Source organism: Bidens hawaiensis, unplaced genomic scaffold (genome assembly GCF_021521415.1).
Source record: "Bidens hawaiensis isolate Kalapana, Puna unplaced genomic scaffold, B.hawaiensis_p1.1 tig00018151_1, whole genome shotgun sequence".
NCBI classification, from domain to species: Eukaryota; Viridiplantae; Streptophyta; class Magnoliopsida; order Asterales; family Asteraceae; genus Bidens; species Bidens hawaiensis.
This window is the reverse complement of record NW_027492748.1, coordinates 397,215-406,244: the sequence shown is the minus strand read 5'-3', so window position 1 is coordinate 406,244 and position 9,030 is coordinate 397,215.

Genomic DNA, 9,030 nt, shown 5'->3' with positions numbered 1-9,030 from the left:
TTTATAATATATTTATAAAAAGAAATGTCTTAAATATTATTCATCTTTTAACACATTTTAACATTGATGTGTAATAAATGTTTTAAATTGATGTGTAAATAAATACGGGTACTATTTTAGAGTAATAAACATTATGGTTATTGGTGAGTAATAAATGTCTTACTGAGAGTTCATCTTTTAAATCAACATTAAGATAGTAGTTTTATTGAATCCACATTGTAAATTTGTTTTATTGATTTGGAGACTAATTTCCTTTTTTTACTTATTATTGTATTAATGGTATAAGTTATAAAATAATTTAACTTTTATTATCTTTGTTATTCTTTGTATGTTTTTATATATGATTCAATAAATTATAATATCTTATAATTCATGTAAAATTATCATTTGTTTACAAGTACAACATTTATATTTAATTAAATTTATATGATGTTACGTATATATTATGATTTTAAATATGTTCCACCGTGTGTAACACGGGTACTAATCTAGTGTAATATAATATTATAAAGTTATATAATATTATATTATATTATATAAAGTAACGTAATATTATAACGTAATGTGATGTTACCTCTAAGATGGATATAAATACTCCATTTATTTTGTTAGGAAATAAAAATCCTTCAGTTGATAGAAATCAAAGAATTAAGCCTTTTCACCAATCAAACAAGACATAAAGTTGAGTTCAAATTGAAACTAGCTCTGTTGTCAATCGAAACCCCCACCAAATATGGAGTTTGGATTCTGAATCCTTTTGATTCATGACAACGAAATAAATCATAAGATATTATGAGCATCTCCTAATCTTCTATCATCGTACAAGGTATGGCATCTTATTAAATTTAGTCGAATAAAATGTTAAGCATTCTAAGGTTGTTATTGTAGTACAAATTCTATATAAATATACTTGTGTACTCATTAAAATTTAAGCTAACGTAAACAGAAGTACACCAAACCAAAATAAAAAACTAATATTTAGCCATAAACAATCGATCCTCATAATTTCCGACCCAATGAAAAAAATTGGGTTCGCCACTAAATATAATTATATAATATGATATAATACTGTATAATATATATGTGTGTGTGTGTAATCTAATTTAATGTAATACGATAGAGTATGATTTGACGGTATAACATAGTATCATATGATATAATGTAATATAGTGTAAAATGATATGAACTAGTAATATAATATTATTTGATATGATGTGACATATGTTATATTATATAAATCAATGTATGTAATGTTATATAAAGAAATGTAATATTGTGACGTAATGTAGTGTTACCTCTAAGATAGCTATAAATACTCTGTTTATTTTGTTAAGAAATTATATAAATGTTTCATTTGATTGAAATCAAAGAATTAAGCCTTTCAACAGTTTTGTCAATCAAGCAAGACCTAAACTTGAGTTCAAGTTGTAACTAGCTTGCTCTGTTGTCAATTGAAACTACCCAAGATGGAGTTTGTATTCTAAATTTTGATTCGTAGCAAAGAAATGAATCATAAGATATTATGTGTCTCCTAATCTTCTACAATCATAAAAGGTACGGTACATTATAAAATTTAGTCGATTATGAAATGTTAAATATTCAAAGGTTGTTAGTGTAATATAAGATAAATGACACATGCTAATGTCAATAAAAAATTTATTTAAAAGAAAGACAACATTTAATTGAATCAAAATGTATAAACTTTACATTAAGTGTTAATGTGTTATTGTATATATGATAAAAGTTGAAAATTCATTTTGGGGTATAATACTATGACATGAATAACTTACGCAATTACTTTTATCGCATCTAGCTGATAATATTAAAGAATTCAAAGTTACACAAATTATACTTATACGCAACTTCTTGGATTAATCTAAAGTAAACTATAATATGCTATTTAATCATTATTAATTCTAACTGCAATCGTAGTAGTAATAATAATAATAATAATAATATACAACTAAATCCTTATCTAAATACTAAGAAAGAACTATGTTAACAGTTTATGAATTTTTAAGTTATTATCATTCTTTTTTTTAGTTATGAACTGGCATATATGTTAAAAATAGTAATAATAAAAAGTAGTACTTGTAAAGAAATAATAACTTCGTATAATATAATACATGTTAACCTTATTATAAATTATAAATTAAAAAAAAAGAGTTAATATGGCTTCATATTTATTTGGAAAATTGGATTTAAATAATCCCACCTTTAATGGATTGACCAATAATAATCTCACATCCGTTATTTCCCGCTGGCAGTCCCACCTTTTCAATTTTTTTGTTTTATAAATCAGCGTTAAAAAAAACTTAACGGGGTTAAGTATTTGCTTATGTGGCGAGTGACTAGGCTTTTAAATATCCAACTGGCTTTTCCCTTTATATTTCACCCCCCCTAATTACCTACCTGTAATACTCACCATATAAACCCCAAACATACTCATGATATTGCAGTCCGTGACAACGCTCATATTCGCCACCTCAAAACGTCGTTTTCTGGATGGATCTGAGGTTTGGTAACGGTGGATTTGAGATCGTATATACGGTCGGAGATTGACGGTGAGCATAAGGTTAGGGTTTCGGCTCAGTTTCTTCTATCTCTATCTTCTAAGCCATTGATTGATTTTTGGGATGAAAGAGAGAGGATAGAGAAGGTCTGAATGTGGCGGTGATTGGTGGTCGCCGACATCTTGAAGTTGTGGTGGTGATTTGTTGTCGTCAGCTTTGAGCAGTCGCCGGATTTAATGGTGATGCTTGGTGTTGGTTGTGGATGAGAAAGAAAGCATAGACGGAGATGTGGCGTTGGTCGCTTGTTGTGACGGTGGCGTGGTCAGGCAGCGGTGATAGTGGTGGTCAGGTGGCCGGATTTAATGGTCGTCAGAGATGGAGTTTTTTGTGGGGGACGGATTGATGGCTGTGGTGGTGATAAGCGATGGTGGTGTTGGGGTAAATGGTAGAGGTCGTGGCCGGAGGAGTGGTAGGCGGAGGAGTGGCGGCTAACCTCAGTGGTTAGTTTTGGGGTTTAAATGGTGAGTATTACAGGTAGGTAATGGGAGGGGGGGGGGGGTGAAATATAAAGGGAAAAGCCAGCTGGATATTAAAAAGCCTAGTCATTCGCCACATAAGCAAACCCCGTTAAGTTTTTTTTAACGCTGGTTTATAAAACAAAAAACATTGAAAAGGTGGGACTGCCAGCGGGAAATACCAGAGGTGGGATTATTATTGGCCAATCTATTAAAGTTGAGATTATTTAAATCCAATTTTCCTATTTATTTAATTAATTGACAGACTATGAAAGTAGATTAGAGTTTGTCACTTCCATTGAATACGAAATTACTTGATATAAAGTTAAACGAGTTAATCTATTGGGTAACATAGTTCGGGTACTCAGTGACGACCTCGGATTTTTCTCAGTAGTGTAAATTAGCTTGTTTCGTCTGAAAATTTTTATACGTAGTGTGCGATTTTTGTCCAAAAATTGATTTTGAGCCTCATTTTTGTCCAAGCTTCGCCACTACGGATACTCATAATAACTCACATAAATTAACATGTTATTATACCAATTAAATTCGTGTCTAAACAGGTTCATAAAGTTAATCGACTAATTAGCTTTATAAAATTTTTGAGAACAGTGAGTGTCATCTTCGGTCTCTCTGATAAAAGTTTCTGATATGGCAGCCCCGGTCACCCGAGAATTAAGTTTAGCCATAGTACGTTCCGATCCTAATCTCACCCAAAACAACGTCAGAACCCTACATTCGACTGAAGACAGCTTGATGGTATCTCAGCCTCATGTTCCTTCAAGGGTATGATCTCTAGTCATATATATGTTGTTACATGCTCTTTATCAATTTGTCTATGTGTTTGTCAGTTAACATTGTATTTGGTTGAGTTTTTGACAGAATAGACGTAAAAAATCGACACCGACTCGATTTCTAGCTTATCAAACGTCTGACATGGAAAAGGAAAATCCACCTCTGAAGAAAAATATGGTAATATATATATATATATTATCTTTTTATTGTTTTTGCCGCAATATATATCGAATGAAATTGGATAATCGTTGTGGTTATGTAGTTGATTCTAGTTATTAAATCCTAGATTTATGGCTTCTCATCGCGTGTTGATGTATTTGGAAGATTAGAAATGAGGTCATTTTCTCTAACAAGCCGGCTTGACTTTCAAAAACAGTTGAGGATATAAAATCCTTGAGGTTTCTTTGGATCAAAAACCGATATACTTTTAAACATGTTTTATGGGAAGATTGGTGTAATTTCTTGATGTACCTTTGGTTGTTTGTTGATCTCTAGCGCCTGGCAACTTTAATGAAATTTACCATTCCAAAAAAAACTTAAATCTAGTTGTTATTTCTTGGCAAAGCTTTATAATAATTTAAATTACTTATTTGCTTGTGTATATATAACTATGAACACAGTACCATGGTTAAGCTTTTTTTTATCTGGATTTAAAATGAAACCGAGCAACAAAATGTGTGTTCAATTGTTCATATGAAAGTGAACAACCAAACTTTGTTGGTAAATATTGAATTTATATATCTGTTGCTTCTACATAGCATGGAACTTACAGTTATATGGTTTCATCAACAGGTTATAAGTGATCCCTCAGCTGGTTCAAGTTTGAGGTGAGTCTTGCTTTGTAGTCTGTTCTTGTTGTGTAAATGATGATTATATCTGTTTTGCATACAGTTTGCGGAATGAGAAGTCTAACGCCATGAATTTAGCAGTGGCGATTCAGCGTAGTCTTGGGAATGTGTTTCCCAGCTGCATAAAGACGATGTCTAAATCACAAGTCAGTTATGGCTTTTGGTTGGTAATGCCTCTCTCCTAAAGGACCTAAACTGCTTGCAGTCAATCTTTATTATAAATGAAAACATGACAAGCATAAGATACACCTTGCCCTTTGACTTATAGGGCCTTCCGTTTCGGTTTTGCAAATCATTTATGCCAGAAGAAAATGTTATGGTTGCGCTCGAAGATGAAAAGGGAGAGACATGTAGAGTGAAGTATAATGCAAACAAGAATGGGTTTAGTGTAGGGTGGAAAAGCTTTGCAGTTAGACATAACTTGATGGAAGGAGATGTTTTGCTTTTCCATTTAGTTGAAGCTACAAAATTTAAGGTGAAACACTTCTAGCATACGTTTCTATGACTTTGGTACTAAAGTGTTCGCCTTAACTTAGTTTTAAAAGCACGGATTGCTAAAACATCTCGGATCGATAATAACATACATGTGTTAAATGTTCTTACTTCTGTAGGTTTACATATTAAAAGGCAATGATTCAGATGAAGTAGCTGATGCAGCTGTTGGCCCTTTGAACTTGGAAACACATTCTGGACAAATAACTCCACGTAACTTTTTTAATCTTGTGATGCTTAATTTTGGTCATTAACTACTAGTTATATTAGAGATTTACACGATTTGTTAAACATTTACTCATTTTAAAAACAAAGATAAAAAAAAGGTATCAGAGTTCTCTCATTGAAATATCAAGATCCCCCCTCCCTATAGTTGCGCCACCTTATTGATGATGGCCTGCAGATCGGCGGTTTGTCTCCAGTTCTTCGTGTTCGACTTGGACACCATAATTACAATCACAAATACTTGTATGATAACAAAGAATAACAACCAAACTTGAAATAATTTTATACATGTCCGGTGGATGGGTAGATTAATGCCATAATGACAAAACTATATTTTCTTTGCAATCTAAAGCGAAAGAGTAATTATTTTTTTAAGATATAAACCACAACCTGTTAAACTTATAACTTTGTAATATAGCAATCCGGCTGTCTTCCTCATGAAATTTATGTTTATAATTTCACCAAATAGTCGTTTAAAAGTTCATATACTGCGAAATTAAGCGCCACATATGTATCTGAACATAAATTAAAAGTGCTAAGTATTTTTTATCGTCATTAATCATTATTAACAAATGTTTGGGTGTATGGTTGGTTAACTCACAAGTCACAACATCCATAAGAGAAGAACACCATCCTTTGAAGAGTAAAACAGGGCAACTTGCGTTCAAGGCCACTCGGTCTCTATTCACCCATTTCTAGAATTTCAAAAAAATAAACTTTACACACCAGAAACAATAATCATTAAAAAAAATAATCAACTATATATGTAGAAACAGAGATTAAAATCAAACCTGAAACATAAGATGGTATTTTCCATCCCTGTTTCGCATCCTCAAATAAGAGTCACACGTTTCTGGATCCTCGCTAGGTGGCAACGGAAAAAATATCATAGAAGTGCTCCCTTGATTCAGTACATTGATACATTCTTCTGACATGGCAAATTTGATGGTCCACACTCGCATTTCTTGGTGACTAGAATTTTTAAGTTCTTAGTTAGTATAAACGGGTTCAGGTCAATTTCGAATCAAACCCGCGATCTCATTTAGCTAAACGGGGTGTGTTCGTGTTAACTTGGTGGTTTGGCAGATTGGCCCGTTTAACCCATTTATTTTCTATTTATGTATTTTTAAACATGTTTGGTCATAAATTAAATTAGTTGAGTATTTGATGCTTATATATATAGAACTTAAAATACAAATTCACATAAGATTTTATAATGAAAATCTAACTTATTTATATAAATTTGTGTTGTAAAAGTAATTTAAAGTATTAATTTGCGAATAAAAAAGTTTGGGTTAAACGGGCCGTGTACGTGTCAACCAATGAATAATATGTCATTTGGGTTCATATGTTGGCGGACATAAATTAGGGTTCAAGTCATGTTTAGGTTCGTGTCGAGCTGGACCCACCAACCTGGTACCCCTAATCTTCGTTTTTAGTAGGATTGACTTTGCTATTCAAAAGGGGGTTGCGACGCAGCTTGTTGCCCGTTTTCCTGTCACTTTACTGTAGTCGTATTGAGTTTAATGAGATATGAAGAAAAAAAATATTATTATCTGAAATTAATATCAAGAATTTAAAAGAATGTATGAACCTGTAAAATATAAGTGTTGTTTTGATATCCTGTAACAGGATGAAACTTGCCAACGATCTTTATATGAGTGGGTTGGAGGTTGGGTTGTATGAATTTATTGTACATTGGATAAACCTGCATATGTGAAGTGACTGTGAATATATATGTATAATACAATAACTGTATTAATTTTGGGTTTAATTGTAAACCAGATTTTGACTTCTAATTTGACCCTTTCCATTCTTTCATAAATTACCATTGTTTTCTTTCATTTTCATTTTGAGAATTCAATCCAGTGCAATCTCAAAAGACTATGATTGCAACAAAGATCAAAACAAACAATTTATAGCAATGGCCTTATCAAATTGTTTGTTTGATTTTGTACTTTTTTAGCCTATTCAGCATATTAATCACAGTTTGACTCACATTGCTTCCTTTGCTATTTGAGAACACCAACTTCCATCTGTTGATACATTTCACACCATGTTAGCCAACATGTTTGACCTGCATGCATCATGTTCTTCCATATCTGCCCTTGTATCACTTTCAATAGTGTTATCATCCTCAATCCTCCTTTTAACTCCAACCCAACTCAAAACACCCTTTACCCAAAACTCCCAAAAGAAGCAATCTGTTCAAGCTAATTCTTATTGGCTTATGACTGACTCGTAAACAAAATGTAGGTTTTGTTTGTCAAACATTACCAGGGATTATGCCATGAATCTGATTAAAATCAAATTTCCACATCTGAATCAATCAAGCATATGAAGACTGCAAGATAAACTGAATAAACTCAACTATAATGATAATAATAACGCAACTTTAAAGGAAAAACGAAGATAGATTTTCAAGATCTCTTGCATATTGTACTTCGGTTATACAAGATACACAGAAAACATAATTAAGCATACCATGCAGGTAGAAAGAACTCTTATGTATCTGCAACATAGAAAATCAGCTTCCATACAACTGTTTTTCTCTTTAGCAACTCATTTGTGCATGAATCAAACTCAACCCCTACTTAGTCGTTTTCCTTCCTGCGGACTTTTGGGTCAATGATTCTACCTACAATCATGTTCTCTCCAAACATGCCCACACCCTTAACATTTGTTTCAAACATTTTCTTCAAAACACACATATCACCCTCCACTATCGTTTCAATCCATTAGAACAAAACTTGATTCATGCTCAACACATTCTTATTAAAATTTTAGTTGTAACTAACACACGATATATATCTGTACAGGGTAGGGTACCAAAACCCACCTCAAATTAACACAACACCCAATAAGTGGATAAACCAAGCGCCAGACGGGCTTCATGGCGTCACAAGAGTAGCCTAATTCAAGCGGATAAATAACGCACAAGGCGGGCTACATGGCGCAATGAACGAAGCCTAATATAATAGACAATCCCTGACACCTCGGGAATGGTAGCGGTAAGATTTCCACAAGCATGGGACAAAAAGGAAGAATATTCATCGGGAATATCACCCAACCAATAGAGGTGAGACAACACATAAAAGACGGTACGAAATAGTACACCACGTCAATGTCAAAAGTCCATAATGTCCACCAACCTCCATGACCGCACGAATGGATAATATAATTGGTGGAAAGCCTGACAAGGCAATTGGCCACGTTCTCTCCCTCCTCTGGCTATAAATACAAAAATACCCCCAAATGGTAAAGGATCCACGATCCAATATTCTAACTCTCTCTCAATATATTTCCACTGTACTACCAAGTACTGATTCTCACGCTGGAGGGTGGTTACTAGAGAATCCCCCAATTCCACGTAACGAGCTCACGGTGTACTGTTTTGCAGGAAAACTCATATGCGCCAAGGAGGATTATAACACATCGTGGGGAATACTTAACCATTACCCTTGGACTAACTTGTTAGACTTAAGGGGTGGATTTGTGTTTCTTCATTGGCAGGATTGAGAATCGCCAAGAAACTAGCGGCTCAACATTTGGAAGCGCACGTCGACTCAATGTTAGTGGCGAACAAAGTAGAAGGGTCATATGATGCAAAAGACGAAAAGATGGCATCATACTTAGCGCAAGCTA